Source organism: Dreissena polymorpha, chromosome 6, assembly GCF_020536995.1.
Source record: "Dreissena polymorpha isolate Duluth1 chromosome 6, UMN_Dpol_1.0, whole genome shotgun sequence".
NCBI lineage: Eukaryota > Metazoa > Mollusca > Bivalvia > Myida > Dreissenidae > Dreissena > Dreissena polymorpha.
Genome location: NC_068360.1, coordinates 51,943,017 through 51,963,875, shown reverse-complemented (window position 1 = coordinate 51,963,875; position 20,859 = coordinate 51,943,017). Strand labels below are relative to the sequence as shown.

At 38.3% G+C, this 20,859-nt stretch overlaps 1 pseudogene; it reads left to right on the top strand.

The window, feature by feature from the left end:
• The first annotated feature begins 68 nt into the window (after nucleotides 1-68).
• On the top strand, nucleotides 69-20,534 carry LOC127835680 (uncharacterized; annotated as a pseudogene).
• Nucleotides 20,535-20,859: the final 325 nt, after the last annotated feature.

The following is a 20,859-nucleotide window of genomic DNA, read 5'->3' as shown; positions in this document are numbered from 1 at the left end:
TAAGTCCCGATGATTTAATAGATATCAATGTTGAAACACATGGTATATATTCCACTAACATTATATCGATGAAGATACAAAGCCTCGGGGTGGGTTTAGACAGGTTGGGTTTAGCAAAGTTGGGTTTAGACAGCCCCCTGTACTTCGTGGCGTGCGGGGGAGAGGTTGGGTAGGCGGGAGGGGTCATAAAATTATTTGTAAAATAATTATCTTGAAGTATTTTATATATTTTCGAAACATAAACTAAAATTCATATATCCTATGTCAAATGTGAAGAAATAATGCGTTAATCTTATAAAAATAAAAGCAAAAAAATTGATGGTTTGAGGACTTTCATAAACAGGACAACTTATTGCACTCTTTGCACTATTTGAAAGCCTTCAATAAACACAATAAAGGATCAGTTTTTCATGTTCGTACGATTAAATATAAAAATGATAAAATATTTTGAAAACTGTATACGTGCCTATAGTCTCATGTATAGTTAATGATAACGATGTAGAAACGTTTGATGCCTTTTTAAAATCAATTATATTTTAAATCGCGCCGAGTTATTATTTACGAAATTTAGATATCTCTATTTTACACAAAACAGATAAAAGGGATATTGAAAGGAAAAAATATGGTAAAGAATATTCCATGTACATAAACCCGGCTGTTTATTAGATTTACGCATACCGAACATTAATTATTGATATTAAACGACATGAGGGATTAATCAACACGTTAGACAACACTTTCAACTACTTCTCTTAAACGCAAACTCATTTGGAGTACATAAGTTCTAGTATTATTTCATTTAAATATCACTCGTTATGAAGCAGTTAAGAAGGTCCAAATCAATCAATATGCCGAAGTTTAATCACTCTTATTGATTTGGGAAGAGGAAGTAAATTTTAACGACGCGATAAACTATTCAAGTACAGGTTGTCATTTTTCCTATGTTCAATATACATGTATGTTAAGAAAGCAAATGAAGAGTGATTTTAAATCCACTGCTGTACAATGCCCCGGTGGCGTAGGTTAACATACTGCTGAGTGTCTAAATGCAGTTCTGCGGACAGACATCACTCACATATTTCTGAAGCACTTATCCAACTGGTTCAAGCGATTTAAAAACAAAATATGAGCCACGCTCAATGCGTAACGTATCGTCCATAATAAGCCTGTGCAGTTCGCATAGTTTAATCAGGGACGATGCTTCCGCTTTTACGGAATTCTACGTTTAAAACAGTCTCTTTTAAACTAATACCTTATCTAGGCGGATATAATCGCCCTTGATTAGCCTGTGCTGGGACGACACTTTACGCACATGCATTAAGCCCAGTTTTCCCAGAGCGTGGCTAAAAATAAATTTTTAAGTTCACTTCAGAGGGTGCTATGCAAAGACAACAAGATACTTGTTCGCCTTGACGACGACAAACCGATTGTCACGTGGACAAGAGGGCAGATTCTGATTGGTGGACCGCAGTGGAACTGCTCGCACAATGTCTACAAGCCGGAGTCTCGCACGATCTACGCCAAAATCGGGACTTTGCTGCGACCAAAGGAGAGAGTCGTGGAAATACACACGACAGAGGCGGGGTACGATTTACAAACATGTTTCTATTCAGACTGAGTATTTCGACCCGTAATTGAGCTTCGCTCTTGGAGAACGGGGCTTAATGCGTGTGCGTGACACGTCTTCTCATATAAGCCTGTGTAGTCCGCAAAGGGTAATCAGGGACGACACTTTCCGCCTAAACTGGATTATCGGTTAGAAGAGACTTCCTTTAAACCAAAAAGTCCATAATGGCGGAGTTTCGTTGCACATTCAGGAAGCAATTCTTGTCAGATATTGTTTACTAACCAAGATCTGCTCAATACGTTTAGTATTTACAAATAACGAGTTTGTGATCTTGTTTTGCTTAACAAACACAAAACAAAAAAACAGGTATTACGTAATATTATTATGAGAATTAGTATCATTATTATCATTATGTTTATGCCACACAAATGTTATTCTATATGTTTAGCATGTGCCTTTGTTCTTCAGCTCCCTCGAAGTATTCGATAACGCAGTCATCAAGGTCCATTACCAGCAAGGGGAGCTGATTCCGTCACGACAGAAACGCTACCTGTCAAACCCGCTGAGGACCGTTCTAAACCGTGTCGACTACAACGCGTCGTTCACAAGGAACATTCCATTCAACAACATGGGGGACGACGAGGTAATTTTACAAAATTGTATTTAATGACTCTTTCATTTAAAAGAAAGAAATTGCAAGACTGTCCATCAATTGTTTCTCTTACAATAAAGTTTGGACTTAGTCTCGGGTCTCTATAGATAATTGCCGATATTTCTTTTATGTCATATATGACCTAAAATTGTCACATCGACCTTCAATCTAAAGGCCTGCTTCTTCCTCAGCGTTCTTTTAACTTCTAAAAAAAATTGACAATTCAATGTATGCCAGTAATTATGTTTTCACCTTTGACCGCGAACTGAAATAATATTAATATTAATTAATAATATTGATATAAGGTTTTCGGGTTTTGTGACGGAAACACACTGGCAAATAAAACATAAAAAATATTCCTATTAAAAATATGCATCCATGAGTGACAAAGTTATGCTTAGTACAAACTGTTTCGTTTCGATTTTGTATGTCTGGCATTTTACAGTCACGTGAGACCGTGATCTTATAAATAGAGTGAAGTGTGACCATGATCTTAGAAATAGAGTGAAGTGTGACCTCGATCTTAGAAATAGAGTGAAGTGTTACCATGTTCTTAGAAACAGAGTAAAGTATTACAATGAAGTTAGAAAAAGAGATCTTTTTATTGTTGTAATTCTTGTTAATACAAGACAAAGTCTGTAAATTTAGTTGTATTTCTTTTTAAATCCACCATGCTCAAACAAAGTGATCTTCGCTCGGAAAAAACGAGGTTTACTGATTCATGTGCGTAAAGTGTCGTCCAAGATTAGCCTGTGCAGTCTGCACTTTACGCACATGAATTAAGCTCTGTTTCCAAGGGTAAGGCTCACGTGCAAGGGTTGATTTTTGATATTTTAACTACCTTAACCTTTGACTTTGACGGTAGAGCGAGGAGCCTTGGTTTTATTTGAGGCCCGATCGAACCTTGCGCGTGAGACTCGGACTATTATTTATAGTCTATCTGTTAATTATTTTTAAAAGATTGAAACCCCACCCACCCGCTTTGGATCTCCCACGTACTTTAGTGTAAGTTTTTTAAAAACTGGTCCATTATTTTTATGTTCTACACGCAGGCGCATAAAACGGTGAACCTGTTTTAACGCACCGGAAAATATGAACCGGATGTTGACACGGACAGCAACGCCACCTATGATGGGAAGGACTTCCTGTTCCGGTGTCATAATTGCCATGGTTATAGCCAGATTTCATATTACATGTAAGGAACCTTGTTTATACGTCATCCAAATGGTTAACACCTGTTCATGCATTTAATCTATCGTTGGTCCATTCACATCCATGTGTTGACTTTTAAAAGCTACCTTATGTATTTTGATGTATTTTATCCTAAACATGAACATTTTACTGGGGAAACGAGTCTTTATGCATGTACGTTAAGTGTTGTCCCGGAAAATTTTATACAATCCGCACAGGCTAATCAGGGACGGCACATTTCGTTTGTATTGTTTAGTTCGTTTCAAAGAAGTCACTTCTAAGCGAAAATCCACTTGAAGCGGAAAGTGTCGCTTAAACATTCCGCACAGGCTGATTAAGAACGGCACTTTCAGCCTTTTTTTTCTAGATTTGTGTTTAGAAGAGACTTCCTTTGAACGAAAAATACCATCGAAGACCATTCTGGGACAACACTTAACCCTTTCCCACTTAGAAGCAAAGTGAAAATGGATATGTGCAAACCGCATAAAACCAGAACAGCCTGCGAGTAACTCGCAGTCTGTTCAGGTATGCTGTTTGCTGCTCATCAGTATCTAAAGGTTGGAAATAAAGCCCCTACAACTTGAATCTAGTATGAAAGGCATTTAATTAAATTTAACTTTCTAAGGGAGTGCAAACACGCCAAAATACGTTTCTAAGTTGGAAAGGGTTAACCCTTACAGCGCTGGAACCGAATGTCAAAGGACTTTGCAAACAGTTTGGATCCATCAGGATCCAAACTGTTTGCTATTCTGATAGTATCTTTGAAAACAAATTCGAAGAAAATGCAAATTTTAGAAATTCAGCAGACGACATTTAAGCAGACGACAAATTTCCCAGCATGCAAAGGGTTAAGCCCCGCTAACCCAGAGGTATCACGAGTATCCCACTGTGATTGTAGGGAGCTGGTGATTTACAAAGTGGACAACAAACCCGTCATCAAGAAATACATGATGGAGATGGACGTGAATACAAAGATCACCCACGAGTACACGTAGGTCACGAGGGAATTAGGGATCTAACATTGTCGAACATACTTGAGTAGATATATATGCTTTATTCAGGAAAAATGGCAATATGCCCATCATTCCACATATAACACATGGCAAAGAAACAGTGTCGTCCCAGATTAGACTGTGCAGTCCTCACAGGCATGTAAGGGACGACAGTTTTCTGGACTGGATTTTCGTTTAAATGCAAAATTCCATAAAAGTGGAAAGCGTTGTCCCTGAATGCATATGTTAACCTGAAATGACACTTTATAAATACGCTCATTCATTACCCCCCGTTTTCCCAGAATGCGGCTCAAATGTTGAGAATGTAAACATACTGATTGTATCTATTCGACGATAAGAATGATGCTTTGCTGTTGTTGATGATGATTGTGGTGATAAAAATGCTGACACGGCATTGTCGTAGACCGTTATCTAGAATTTTACGAGAATGATGTATAATCATAAAGATGACGTTGATTACGTCATGGTTATGGAGTGACGATAATGATGATACTGGTTATTATAATACTTAGCATAAGGCTGGGGAATATTACGACGACGATGATGATGATTACATTGATGATGACGATGATGATAATGATAACATTGATGATGATTATATTGATGATGATGATGATGATGATGATGATGATGATGATGATGATGATGATGATGATGATGATGGTGATGGTGATGATGATGACAATAACGATGATATTGGTTGCGGTATTCATACTGTTTGTGTTTGGTTATGTTGATGGTTGCTGATGCTGTTGGTGATAAAATAGGGATGATCATGATGACAAAAGTGGTGCTGATGATGAAACTGATGATGCTGATGATGCTGATGATGCTGCTGTTGCTGCTGATGATGATGATGCTGATGATTCTGTTTATAATAATGACGTCATAATGATGATGATGATGATGGTGGTGAAATCGTAGCCATTGTTGTTCCGTCGTGGTGGCACATAATGACATGCCTCAAAATACAGTTTTTCTTTAGCATCACAACTGACCAAGAAATTTCCCTGACAAAGACCGGCGTTTTACTTGTGAACCATTCTACGCCGATATTCGAAGTTCCGCTAGCGACGTTCCAGACGTTTTCGCCCATAATGCTTACCGTGAACGCGTCGACCCAGGCCAATATCGGGCTCAAGGCTGTAACTAAACACGCCACAAACTACAAGGGAAATGTGGAGTTGCGAGGAAGGACAGTTATCTGTAAGCATTCGTGTTTTTTTTATATTATATTTTAGCGCCGAACGATATAAAGTTTTTGCATTATGAGCGTGTGTTTGTGTTTTCACAATGTTTAAGTGAACCTCATACCAAGGAAATGAGTTACTAATGTGGAATTAGTCGAAAAACGTTTCATATACTGTGTTTGTGTATGTGAACATTTATCGTTCTAATCTTTTCGAATATATACGACTGTTGCTTAATACGGAAATACGTAGAAGAGTCTTCCGCGTTATCGAGTTTTCGCATGGGCGTCAAGTGTCGTCATAGATTAGCATGTGCAGTCCGCACAGGCTAATAAGCAAGACACTTTTCGCTTTTATTGTATTTTTCTATTAAAGTAAGTCTTTTCGTAGCAAAAATTCCAGTTAAGGCTGAAAGTGTTGCCCCAGATTAGCCTGTGTTTGAACGAAATTTTAAGCACATGTATTAAGCCCATAACGAGGCTTATACATGTATTACAATTGCGTTTCCAGCTCAAAGTTTCGTGGAGGGCACGTCGACCAAGAATGACGTAACGGTGTACAACTGGACAGTAACCACTACTGACCAGAGCGTGGACGCCAACCGGACATTCAACGCCACGTTTGCCTTCTACCAGAACATGACTATCACGCCGTACATCTCCTGGGCGCAGAAGGATATCGACATGAAACTGGGGCCATCAGTACAAATAAGGTTGTATATGTTGTTGTTTTTTAATCCCTATGAAAGTTGTCCTGATTATTGTGTGAAAGTGAAGAATGTTCCATCATGTCGTTTCTTGAATTTCTTTATATTTGAGCCGTGCTCTGTGAAAAGGGGATTTAATGCGTGCGTAAAGTTTCTTCCCAGATTAATTAGGGACCACATTTTCCGCCTTTATTTTATGTTTCGTTTAAAGATAGTCTCTTCTTAGCACATCTAATTTAGGCGGAAAGGGTCGTCCTGATTACCCTGTGCGGACGGCACGGGGTAATCATGGACGACACTTTACGCACATGCATTTAACCCCCTTTTCGCAGAGCACTGCCCATTTTTAATTAATAGTTTACAATGATTTTTTCCCTAGACGTAAGCGCATTAATTTCTTCGCTTTACTCTCTATGCATATTGTTTAAAGAACAAGCGATATATATTAAGTGATACAATATCTCACCCTCCTTTAGGCCGAAGTGTTCTTTGATTTTAACAAGCACTTTTTGCACGATAGTAAATAAACACCAATTTTGAAAATAGTATTATTTTCATTGGTATACAATTAATAAAAACTTTTATATTATGCTTTCCGATGGTTTATAGAGAAATATCAGTGAATTAAAACTGATATTTTACTGTTTCAAACAGTGAAAATTAACAGTGAAAATTATCGATAAATGTAATTGTTTTATCGGAACTATGTTTAGATATCTTTGGTTTCCCCAATTAAAGGCAATTTTAGCAAGGGCGACTTCTCTGAATTAATGTTTATAAAAACATATGGATAAGCTTCCTTTAAAAATATATGTAATAAGATAGCGGGGCTCCCAACGGAGAATTATATTGACCAGAATGGCAAAAGTACAAAAAAATCATTTGTAAGCATCAAATAAAAAGAAAATTTATTGGATTTGGTGGAATATCGATTTTAATTTGTTTTCAGTACACGCCCTACGATCAACGCCGTCTCTACGGGCGATACGGTAAAACGCTGCAACCGCGTTCACGTTTACGTCGATACCAACGTCACTGTAGCGGAGACAGATTTCTCCGTGGATGCGTTCGGGATTCATATTTGGTACGCAAAAATATCAGCCTCGCTCTCGGAAAACGTGGGTTAATGTGCGCAAAGTTTTGTCGCAGATATGACTGTGCAGCTCGCACAGGCAAATCAGGGATGGCACTTAACATTGTTTTTAAAGTAAGTCTCTTCTTACCGAAAATCCAGGCTAGGCGTAGTGTCGTACCTAATAAGCCTGTGCGCACTGCAGAGCCTACTCTTTGACGACACTTTACGCACATACATTACTAGTATATGTATTGCTGGTATGGTCTAATTTTTGTTTTACAAATTTCATCCGGTCTTACTACCTCGCCCTACCGGTTTTAGGAACTGAAGATTAATTTTTCAAACATAATGCCTACACAAATATTACATGATTATAAGGAAAACAATTTCTCTTTGTCTTTTTCAGTTAGATATGAACCATTTAGTTGGTGCCCTTGTTATGAACCTTTTATTATAAGAACTGTCGGAATATTAACGTTTATGTTTTGTTTCTCCGTACTTTGTATAGTTTTGTTATAGTTTTAATCACATAGGCATAATACCGTAATTCCGTCAATCATTCTAGTTAAAGTAATCATAGTTTTTCATGTCAGTTGTAACAAATACATAAAATGAACCTCGTTCTCGCAAAACTGGGAATCACTTTCCGCCTTAACTGGATTTTTGCTCAGAAGAGAGTTCCTTTAAACTCGAAATAAAAATAAAAGCGAAAAGTGTCGTCCCTGATAAGCGTTTGCGGATTGTACATGCTAATATAGGATGACACTTTAAACACACGAATTAAGCCCAGTTTTCCCAGAACGTGGCTCAAATATTCGGAGGCATTTCCGTATGAGATCGGGTATTGTCCCTTTAAACAGCTAATTCGCTGCTTTCAATGATTTGATGTTGTTTTAAGGAACGTCAAAGTGATGGACAGTCTGTCACGCAAGATAAACGTTATGGAGGCGGAGTTATCCTACAAGTGCCACGCTGATTGTCACGCGGAGAACTACACAAAGAACAATGACGTCAGTATGAATACCGCTTGTGGGTACCCGAGCAAGAAACTGACTCGAAACGACATCGAGTTCTCAAGGTAATGCCCTTAATTAACCGATAGGACGGTCTCATTAAGACGTTTACAATGAATATTGACTTTATTTCGAGATTTATTAATGTAATGCAATCAAGTAACAATAGTTACAGACAACGAATATCTAAGCAAGATGCCTCACACGGAGCTCCATGACGTGACCTCTCAGTACAAAGTCTAAACGCATTAATCACTCGTCCTGGTCGTATCGAGCACACATGTTTGTCTTTGTTCATAGTTTTTCTTGACGATTTTTTTCAATATTCCCATGTTACAAAATAAATTTGCATGCGTCATAGGAGGGAATATTGTATGTTCTAGAACGAGTCTAAACCGAGAAGAAACAGCGTCGAAATGCTCATTGTAGATTACTATTGTATACTTCAAAGTTTATTTTCGCCTGTATTTTTTTTAATTAAAAGTGTTGCGCCTTCTTTGTTTGCAGTCTCTATCAACTCTGGGGCAACTACGTTCTATTTTCCGCCGAGGAAAGAAACGCAACGTGGTGCGGAAAACCCGGTCGCGCTTGCGTGGACTGCCGGGATCACGTGGTTTCCGATTCTGTCAAAGACGCATGCGCGGATCGTATTGTCTCAACGGAATTGGCAGCGTCTGTGTCGCGACTTGCGAAATTTATAGAGGCAGAATGGCCAGACAGTGAGTGCGATTTTAAGTAACATAAGTACTCAAAAATCAACGAACATTTCGAAAAAGATTTCATGAGAACTCCGTCGTGCTTCTCAATCTGACAGAAGACAATCTCGCGAACGCTCGTAAATGTTCGAATTTCGTAGCCGGAAATTCATATGGAATATAATGTGACACACAAAATAAAAACAAGCGTATTGTATCGCTTTAAATCTATTTTACCAGACCACATCTAGCGTTGAAACTTTTGCTATTGCTATAAGGAACATTGATTTTTTATGTGTTAACTTTATTTAGCGAAATATTTTACGAAAAATTCGTTGATTTTTGAGTGCTAATGGGCCTTAAATACTGTGATCTTGTTATTATTCACGGAGCTGAATTTTCGTTGATTTCGTCGGTTTACCGATCCACGAATTTAACACAAACATGTTGGAAGTGACCGACGCAAATCCCTTTCTGTTTGTCCAAAATCAGAAATCCACGAATATACGTACCAACGAAATGAAGACCTTTTTTCCAGCCACGAACTTTTATGCCGCCGAAAATAAATGAGTTTGCAGTATGCGGCAATTTAAGTTTTTATTTAGTTTTTACAGTTGCTACGTCATGATGATGACGTAAACATATGTATCGTCGCACTATTGACAGCATGACTGAAAAAGATTAGTCAAACGTGCGTTATAATTTTAATTTAACATGTGTACTGACTTGCAGTCAATAAGTACGTTTACATATTGTAACAAGATAAGTATTGATGCAAAGCATCAAAGGGCGTCGGGAATTTCATTGTAAAAGGCACTCAATGAAGTTACATGGAACGATTTTTTTCTACTTAAATATAAATATATTGGCCGATTATTTTAAACAAAATAGAAAAAGATACTGGTATGACCATTATCTATAATTTTGTGTTTAAACTCTCTTATAACCATTATTTATGATGTTGTGTTATAACCCCCAAATAACCATTATCTATGATTTTGTGTTGTAACCCCCCAAATATTTCATAGTTCATTTTATTTACATTGGTTTCCTTTTTTTACTGGCATCCGTGTGCAGTTTTCATTAATGGAACAGAACTGTGTAGGTTTTAAAAAATCTGCTTTATCTTGTAAGCGTAATTTCATATTTTTCTCAACTTCAAGGGGAGATGATTCTGAACTTATTCTTACGTTGCTCATTTACGATAGGGGTTGAGTACTCATTGATATGAAAACACTGTAAAAGATCGAAAAATAATGAATGAAAACTGTAAATTGCATAAAGAAGCTGCATTTCACAATACTTTGAAACTCAGTAAAAGATCATAATAGATTTATTGATCTGATATTCATCATTTTCAATAGGATTGTAGTAATACTGATAAAAAAACACTTAACAAGTTTGGAAAGATTCAGACGAAAGTTGTGAAATCTTTTAAACAAGTGGAAATGGTTTATTTTGTCAAATTTAATAGACAAAAATTCTGGACTTATTGTCCCGATGTTTCTCATTTTAAATGAGGTAAAAATGCTCATTGATATGAAGACACTGTAAGTTTGGAAAGAATCTGAGTGTTCGTTTTCGTACCACTACGCCTTCCAATAAACTTGCTTGCGCGATAGGTCGTCAAATATCGTACTACATTGATTCTCCACTAAATAAGCAAATTAGAAAAACCACAAAATAAATGTATTTTTATTATGTTTTGCTTTTAAACAAAACCAGAAAGTTTCGCGTATTTGCCCAGTCCCTGTGATCTTTCCCCTGTGATCAGTTGTGGATTAGTTATTAATTAAAACAATTAGCTTTGCATTATTGGCAATAAATGTTGTAATAAATGAAATAATCACAAATGCAGTACTAATTTACACTAATTTACACAAAAATCACCACTATGCAAGATATTCTTAAAACAAAAATATATACATTGATCCGTAAAATAACTTCTCCTCCCATAAGCGAAAAAAAATGCATTACATACTAGTCGCCGCTCTCCAGAGGGACGCCAATAATAAAATGTTTTCCAGTGGTCATGAGTCACCGACAACTGACTTAAGGTGTAATATACGGAAACTTGGTGTATCATTCTTTGAAAGTCTTATAACAACTATTTTCATGTCCATAGAAAGAGGGCTTTCACGCATACGTTGTTACGACATGGTAACAATTGCCAAGTAGTTTTTACAATTGTCCGATTAAATAATAAGATAATGTCTGAGAATTTGAAACATATCTCACATACTACAAGCCTTATCCGCCTGGTGAACGATTATAGAAATTTACTTTAATTTGCATGACGAATTATGAAGTTACAGCCCGAACAGAATCGGACAAACGGACTCAAGCACGCACGTGCACTTTACCATGGTGAGAGCTATATGGAGCTTCCCGAATGCAGGACTGAAACAGGTGAACATTGTTTCATGTATAGAATCCCTCAAGAATATTCATCAACCGATGTTGTGTTGCTGTTTTTTTTCACAGGAAAGCTTGTAATCCAAGAGGCATTTGATGAAGACACGTCCGATTTCCCGAACGGTCGTCATGAAAACGAATCAGTGTTCTATGAAGGTCGGGGGGCAGAAATGTCTATCACGAAGGCCAACGCATTCTCCCCGGCGGCCCTGGAAACCGATGACTATGTACAGAGGCGACTCAGCGAGCTTGCCGTGTGCGCGAATTTTGCGTACGTTGCGAAAGAAGACGCGAAGGTTAGCGCATGCGTAGAGAGGAAACCAAAACGTGATCGCCGCAAGCGGTCGCTGCTTTCGCGCACGCGCAGATCGGGACACGTGGAGCATACAATGGTGAAAGATCTGCTAGAAAAACTAGGTAAAACTGTGTTAAGAAAAAAAAAATGCAAAAAAGGGCCTTCTAGTAAGTTCAATCCGCTAGGTTACTGTATTTTTCACTTTAGGAACGTTCAAGAAAAATCAATCGTTCGAAAAATTGTTTTTTGTACACCTTATCGTATAATAGTATATAGCCATTTGCATATTTAAAGGGTAAAATGCAGTGCATTCAGTTCAAAAGGTAATGTAATCATTGTGCATATCTTTATTTACTGATTCTGTGTTCTTATGCACATAGGGGACGCGGTTTCGAAATCGCCGTCTGTAAACCTGAACTCGGTGTTACCACTTCCGGTTGGCAGTCAGTACCCGCAGGGGTCGACCATGGACGTCGCGTGTGGGGCGTTCACCGGAAGTGTGTCCCAGGACGACACCGAAAGATTTAGACGGTAAGCGCCTGATTTGCTCATAAAAATAATTCATACTGCGTTCAAAAGCGTTTATTATTATATTTTATTATATATTTTTGTTTATTCCGGATTGAGATCACGATGATATTAGCTCAATTTGATAGTTTTTTCTTCAAAAGCTGTTACATATAAAGAATATTAGAGAATTCAATCCCTTCTGTCGATGAATACTTACTAAAGCGGGAAATAATACTGACTACCTTAAGTTACATAAAATAAATGACAAACGTTTAGCAGGACCTCCGAACCAATTTCTGGAGATAGTAAAAGGAAACAAACATTTTTGCGTGATATGTTTCGTTATCAAATATAGGTTTGTACCGGCAGAGTTATGAAAATCTTCATAAAGTGCAAATGCAAGTCTGTTACGATTATTATGGCATTTCTTGCAGACGATAGGCACATTTATAGTTGTTAAATCACATAATTAACAAAGCAAAAATTATTTCAGATTTTGTATGCTTTTATAGAAACATTTAGTAGAATGTTACCATTACAATTGCATATTGTGCAGATATTTAAAACATATAAATAATATTCAATTGTTTAACTGCCAATGCATGAGCATTTTAATCATGACTGTGCCAATTGTAAGATTTCAATCCGATTCGAATCACCCCCACACCCCCGTCACGCCCACCGCTTCTTAGACTAGTCTACAAAAATATTTTTGAAATAAGTATATTTTTTTTGCAAAAATCAAATGAGCAATTCAAACAAAAATGTCCTACAAATAATTATCGCATGTGTTTTTTAAAGAGATACCTGCGAGTTAGTCATTTTTTGGCAAGCCTTTCCATGTGCATCTTCTTGGCAGCACCTTGTATCTTTTTAGACCCTCAATCTTTCCCTAACAAAGACCTAGCTTGTTTAAGTGAGCGCCTCTCTGGGAAAACGGGGCTAAATATGCGTAAATTGTCGTCCCTGATTAGCCTGTGCTATCTGCACGGCTTAATCAGGGTGTAAACTTTTCGCAATTTCTGGATGTTTCTGTATGTTTGCCTATACTCGATTTTCGTTGAGATGATACTTCCTTCAAACAAAGTCTTTCATAAAAGCGGAAAGTGTCGTCCCTGATAAGCCATTGCGAACTGCACAGGCTTATCTGGAACCTGTGCGACACTTTCCGGACATGCATTAAACCCGTTTTTCTAAAGCGAGGCTCAAATGTGACATTTCATACCAGACTTATCGAGTAACCACTGAGTGACGTCGACTTCGAGCCTGAGGGCGACACGGGAGCGTGGTGCGGCGTGGAAACGAGGCGTTGTAATGGGGATTGCACCCTGCACTTGGGCGACATTGACGACCACTGGAACTGGTGTGGTACCCGCACTATGCACATGCGTCTCGCGGCCAGGCTGCAGCGACTGACAAAGATTCTTCTGTCGTCTGAAAGAGGTGTGTGCAATACGTTATTCGATCCTGATATGATATTATGTTTTGGCAATTCACGTGAGAACTACCCGTGTTTTCTATTATGAAGCGCTGTAAAATTATGAACCTCTTTTGTGTTGTTTAATTGTTTATTTAACAGCCATAATTTTGTTTAAAACATATCGGCGTTTATTGTGTTAGAACATGATACATACTGTATTGCAGTGATGTTTTTTTTACCCATTGTTTAGTTGTGACATATTTAATCGTTTAAATTTCCTTAGCGTCTTTACGAAAAAAATACACAGAAAAAATAAATGTGTTCTAAATTTAAATGTCGTTTACATTACTGTTCGTAAGACAAATACATTTATTCGAATATTACTTTTTATATTTTTCAGTTGTCGTCAAGAAGGCATCAACGATGAATATTACAAATGTAAAAGATAAGCAGTTTTTGGAAGGGAGGTAATGCGCGATCTACTCATTCTATTAGAGTTGTTGAAGTTGTGTACCATTTTATTTACACAAACTGAAAGATTGAACGGTCGGTAGCTCTCTTTAAAAAAAAACTAATTGATTAAACGTACCAAAAATAAAATAAAAGAAGTGCACGTTAAGAGATTTGAGAGAAATAAGTATTACAATTGAAAAACCGGTATCTCCCATAATAATGAAAATATTGATGAAATAATTGGCGACTACAATCATTCCAGGGCAGTTTAAATCACGCTGAAAGCAGGCGGGGGTCTCTCTGCGCCAGTGTTAACTCAATACGCCATCCTGGCCGGATTCGATTACGTCATGCGCGTTTCGAATGGCGTCATAAACGTGTGCGTCACGGTTCAGGATGGAATTCAGACAAATCTGGCACAGTTTCCGACCGCAAACTTGATTTCCGTTCCACTCCCACTCGGTGAAGAAGACGAACACGAATATCCCGAAAGTTTAAGAAACGAATCGAGAAAACCTCGGCTATTCGATGTATCGACCTCCAGCGGCGATGTGTCAGAACATTTCAAACTGAACGCGTTCGTCAGTCCCGGTAAAAGATACATTCGTCTCGACACGATGTTGGTGTATCTTCTAGACCTCAGTTACGATGACTTTAAGGGCGGTTTCTACGTCATTACCGGTTCCGGTTACAGGCCAAGATCTGTCAATCTGGACAACATAGCTACTCGTCACGAAAAGGAGCAGATGCGGTGAGGTTGAATTAGTTGCTTAAATAATTTCTTACTATACAACTCAAGCAGTAAAATGTAAATGCATGGCATTTGCAAGTGTCGATGATGAACATGGCGCATGGAAACATCTGATATGTAAGATGCACACGTCTTTATACAAATTATTAATAGCGGCGAGGATTTTCATATTCCATGAAACAAATTGCTATATTTTGTGGCACATTGCTTGCAGTTAAGCATCTTTTTAAGCCCGTTTATTGGGTTAACTTGAAAGGAAACAAGATAAATATTTTGTCATCGACAACAAAGCGTCCATTTTGCTAACGTTTCCAACTAAAGCATATCAAATCAATGTGGAGGTCACAATCAACACGTGGAGTAGGTCAATGCTATTATCTAACGACATGTCCGATTCGCACTATGACAATATTATTATCGTATTGTGCTTTTGTCCATGCAAATCTAATAAACATTTGACGGTTTCAGATTCGAAATGGGACAGGCCGTAGAGTTAAAGCCCAATGACGTAGCCTCCGAGGATAACCTGTTCCGGTTGGCCATTTCCCTCATACGGATCGCAAAGAGCGTGCGTACGCAGCAAATTGGTGTCGGCGTCGGTTGCAAGGCCGACAGGCTCTACTTTTACGTCCGACCGATTGCCGACGAGAATGCTTTGGTTGTGGAGGTTTGGGACAGTGGCAACACTCCACTCTTTAATCGAATGAAGCTCATACAGGACATGATTGCGCAGGGTATGTTAGACAAGTATTAAATTCAGCAGCGTTCTTGGAAAACCGGGCTTAATGCATGTGCGTTAAGTTTCGTCCCAGATTAGCCTGTTAGCACATGCTTATCAAGAAAGACAATTTGCGTTTAAAGGATGTCTCTAAGCGAAAATCCAGTTTTTGCGGGAACAGTCATCCTGAAAAGCATTTGCAATGCGCGAAGGCAAATCTTGGACGACTGTTAGAGTTTTAATGTATTAAGCCCCATTTCCCCAGAGCCCAATTGTTTTGTAATTGCATGGCAAATTACCGCGCCAGTTCTTTTGCAGGCCTGGAAATCAAACCTTCAACCTTAAATGTACAGTCTTTACATTATGCCTCATGTGCTTTCACTTCCAGCAATTTATCAAACAAATGATTTAATCAAAGAGAATAATTGCACAAAGGACGACGGGTAAGAGTTGTTCGCCGACTAGGTGGAGATAAACAAACGTTGGCAAAAGATTGGTTGACTGTTGGCAGAAGACAACGGTGTTTATAGAGTTTAACGTTTTAAGGGAGCATAATTATTTTCCTTTGTAGAAACAAGTTTGTATAACGAAACTTGATTTATATGAGCCTTGCTCTGTGAAAAAGGGGTTTAATGCCTGTGCGCAAAGTGTCATCCCTAATAAGCCTGTGCCGTCCACACAGACTAATCAGGGACACCACGTTCCGCTTTGTAATATTTTTCGTTTAAATAAAGTATATTCTTAGCAAAAATCTTGTTTTGGCGGAAAGTTTCATCCCAGATTAGCCCGTTTGGACTGCACAAGCTAATCTGGGACGACACTTTATGCACATGCATTAAACACCCTTTTCACAGAGCTCGGCTCAATCAACAGCCATATCATGTACAACAATATGTAATGTATGATGGAGACTTGGAAGGTTTGTCATATAATATGTCAAGCAGTTTATTCAAATTGCACTAAAATTGATTATTGTCCTGTTTTCTTTTAATACCAGGCGGGTCTGTGGTCACTGCCCGGCCCGACCCTGTCATCTGCAACGCCCCGGCCCTCGGGCGCGAATATTTCTACTTCAACTTTGACCTCGATCAAGAAGGGTAAGTGTAAATGCCAATATAATGTGATCATTTAAATGTTTATGACTGCATTTGGAAATTCCACACGACCTCTTGTGTGGGTGTAACCCATCCAGGAAAATCCCCGACCATACTGGGGATCGAACCCGGGACCTCCCGGTTCGAATTCAGGCAGACACTCTTGCGCGTCGCTATCAAAGCTAGCTCCTAAAGCAAGGCAGTATAAGTTCTCCTTATACCAAACCCTGCTACACACACCCCTCCAATTGAGAAATTCTTCCACGAATTTCCCATGCCATCCCTCCTTATACCACTCCCTGCTACATGAGTCTTAAATAAGATGTCATTTTCGCGAACGCAGTAACACACATATTGAGAGCATATACCATTATTGCAATATTTCTTATTGAAACTTAAAACGCTGCGATATTAATATATCATTTAGCCTTGAAAAAGCGTGTTGCTTACGCAGAAGTTCAGTTAATAAAATTGATAATGTAATTGCCTATTGGATAACTTAAATCTAATGTATATCATCCTGCACATGTATCATCATCCACAGACATTGATTGAAAACCGACAATTTAATTCTGCGTGGAAACGCACGAGTCACGTTACAACGTCAGCGTTATACTGCAACGACGTCTGACGTCAGTCGCGGGCACCGGGAAACTTCCGCGTCCAGACATAATGCCGGAAATCGAAGCGTGCGTCGTCGACACCTGCGGGGGCTGCCCGAGCGCTGACAGGTTTTGCGGAGTCATTTATCAGACAAATGTACAACATTGCATTATAATTCCTGTCTCTGCTTTATGTTTTAAATAATTTTTAGGATAATGAAAGTTATGATTTTCTTTTTACGATTTCCAGGAAGCGTTTGGAAGGAGAAGGTTTGTAAAGTGCACGAAGATGATCCTGAAGTACCTGGCCCGAGCCAGTGCCCCGTTCCAGCCGCTAGTGGACAAGGTGTCCATCTCTAATACGGACAACCACCAGTCCAGTGTTCACTCGCTCGCCTGTCATGACGGCAGGGTGTGCATCGAGAACACCCAGATCTACGCCTTGCTGTATAAGAACGCTCCCACTGTTGAGTTGTTGGTGCACGACAAATGGATTTGAGTGGTTTAATACACTTGGGGACTTTTCTAAGGCAACTCTTTTCAAACTTAAATATCTCAGTAAGGAGTAAAGCTTTAGATATAAAATCGCATATGTAAACATTTGACTATATTCGGTGCAAGACAACGACAAATCATTCATCCGGGACAAGCGGGCGCTTTTGCATAAACGTAGCTATATACCGGGGTAATTCAAATTAAATTTCAATGTCATCATTCTCGGTGGGTTTTACACCAGGGAAACATAACATTCATAAGAAACACAACATGGCTCGCATGAGTATTCATCAGCGCAATGTTGCAAGACGGTCGGTCATTAAGACGTGTAACTTAAAGCGTTTTTCTTTTCACGTTATAATTTTACAATGTACGATTTTGAGAATTTTACTTTTTCAGCGATTGTTTTTTTTAATTTGTTATGTTTTATATTTTAATGTTGATGAATTTCAATTAAATTTACATGAAGTATTAGATATATGTAGAATAAGTCTGAGTTCAAATTTCTACAAAATCCGTTCTAAAATAAAGGAGCTATATTGATTTGAATACGTGTTGCGTTTCAAAAGTCTCCAAGATAACATGTTTGTTAAGGACTGCGCATGCTAATCTGGGATGACACTTGACGCACATGCATGAAGCCCATTTTCCCAAAAGGAGGCTCAAATAACCACACTGTATTCAATGTTTTTCACACTCTGGATCAGCAGACGATTTATTGCATCTATCTAACGGAGGATTCCGGAAACAGCCGATGTACCACGATTTTGTTTTTTTCAGTACCACTCACGACCGCCACGTACAAGCACGAAAATGCGGACTAACTGATCTTCGGAGGGGCGGACAATCCGAGTCCGCTTATCGAGATTGTGGAACAGGAGCTGGCTTGGAGAGCGGTGGGCAACGTGGACGTCTAGGACGTTAACTCGCTTAGAAATACCATACAGGTAAGCCTGGAGTCAGGCAAGGACGTTAACTCGCTTATAAATACCATACATGTAAGTCTGGAGTCAGTCAAGGACGTTAACTCGCTTAGAAATTTCATACATGTAAGCGCGGAGTTGCCACCCTTTTGTAGACTCGATATGGGAACTATGCAGTGCATGCTTTTGATTGGGCTAATTAAGTCCCCGAAAAGAACCGCTGATACTGTACATTCAATTGTAAGAAGGCCAATTCCGATTGATTCATCTTACCAAGTTTCAAGTTTACATATCTTGAAAAAGATTGAACATGTAAACTTCTGTAAACAACGAGTTTAGTAACACATTAAACTTAATACATAGTTCAAGATGAGCTTCTGGTTTACTATTTTGTTAGTCAGCATACAATTATTAAAATGCTTGAATTGTCTAAATGTGGGACGCAACATTGCCCTATTTAAAAACAAACTTAATATTATCCTACTACTAAGTGCTAGTTTGTGACCTTAATGGTAATTGAGTAGTGCAGGTCTTGAAGAAGCGAAGTTCATTTACTTTATGTGTGTTGTTTGTTTTATCAAATGATAAGGTTTCCTGCTTCTTTATCAGCCTTAAAGACTGTCATTGTATTGTAGATTCTGTTGATGTACAACAAAAACGTGTCACTCGTGACGTTTCACATCGATTCGGAAACTGACGAAGATGACGTCATTAGCACATTACAACGGAAGGTGGAGCAGTGGGTCTCGGGGGTGTGTCCCACGTGGAGTCGACTCGTGACCACGCCCTACACAATGACCAAGATCCCGAGGACCGTAAGAGGCGAAGCATAGAACGCAGCAAGGACCGGAACGAGATGAATATGCAAATGAGGAAATGGGAGGTGGATTGGATGCTTAAATCGTAGTCACAGGCTAATATATAGGACGATAACTTACGTTTATGCATTAAGCTTTATTTTCCCAAATGCTTCTTATAATAATAAAACTTTTTAATGTATCTCTTGTATATGTATAAATGCTTATAAATGTGAACATTATATCATACAAATGCATTTAAAGAAAGAAATAATTAAACTCTAAAGGAATGTTCAGGGGAGAAATCCATGGTATCATCAGCTGGTGTTTTATTAAATGCAAGTAATTTTTGGTGTGAGCTGGAATGTTGAGATAAAGGTAATAATTGTGTTATTTTGAGTGTATAGCAATAACAATACACACTCGCTCTGGGAAAACGGGGCTAAATGCATGTGCTTAAATTGCCATCCCAGATTAGCCTGTTCAGTTCGCACGGGCTCATTATGCAAGACACTTGCCGCTTAAAGGTATTTTTCGTTTAAGGAAGTCTCTATTAAACAAAAAACAAAAACAGTGTAAGTGTAAAAGTGTATTTCCTGATCCACCCTAAGCGGACAGTACAGCTCGATCTGGGACGAAAATGTAAGGACATGCATAAAGCCTCATTGTCCCAGAGCTCGGCTCAAATAGACTTTAATATTCCATTATTTTCTTATTGTAATCATGCTGATAACATGCACATATTTGTGTTGTTTGTTGTTGTTGTTTTTACATTTTGTACTTAGCGTATTTGATTTTTAATCACTCATACACATAATTTCAGTCTATTCATTTGATGACAATTAAGTTTCAATCACATAACTTATGGTCAAACAATTAGGCACAGAGTCATGTCAGAATTAATATGTATAAATTATTGTTCACTGTTTAGCATGTTGGAAATGTATTGATCAAGAATAGTAGACGCTTTATGGCCTTCAGTTGTGATCGCAATGTATCAAATTTATCAACAATAAAATGGCTGAAAAGTCAAAAGTGTGTTTTTCATAAGCTATAATGAAAGTGAAATTGGTTTTATTTCCGGTTAACACATGTTTAGTAGAGACTATAGGCGACACACATTAGTGCAACAGACATTTACTAACCATGAATTAGTATGTAAAGTTTTGGTGTGGATTACAAATATTCAATACTTCTTGTGAATATTTAACTTTCGTAAAATACAATGTAATTCAGTTCAATGTTGAAGGAAACTAGGCACCAATTTTATTTAGTTTTGCCATA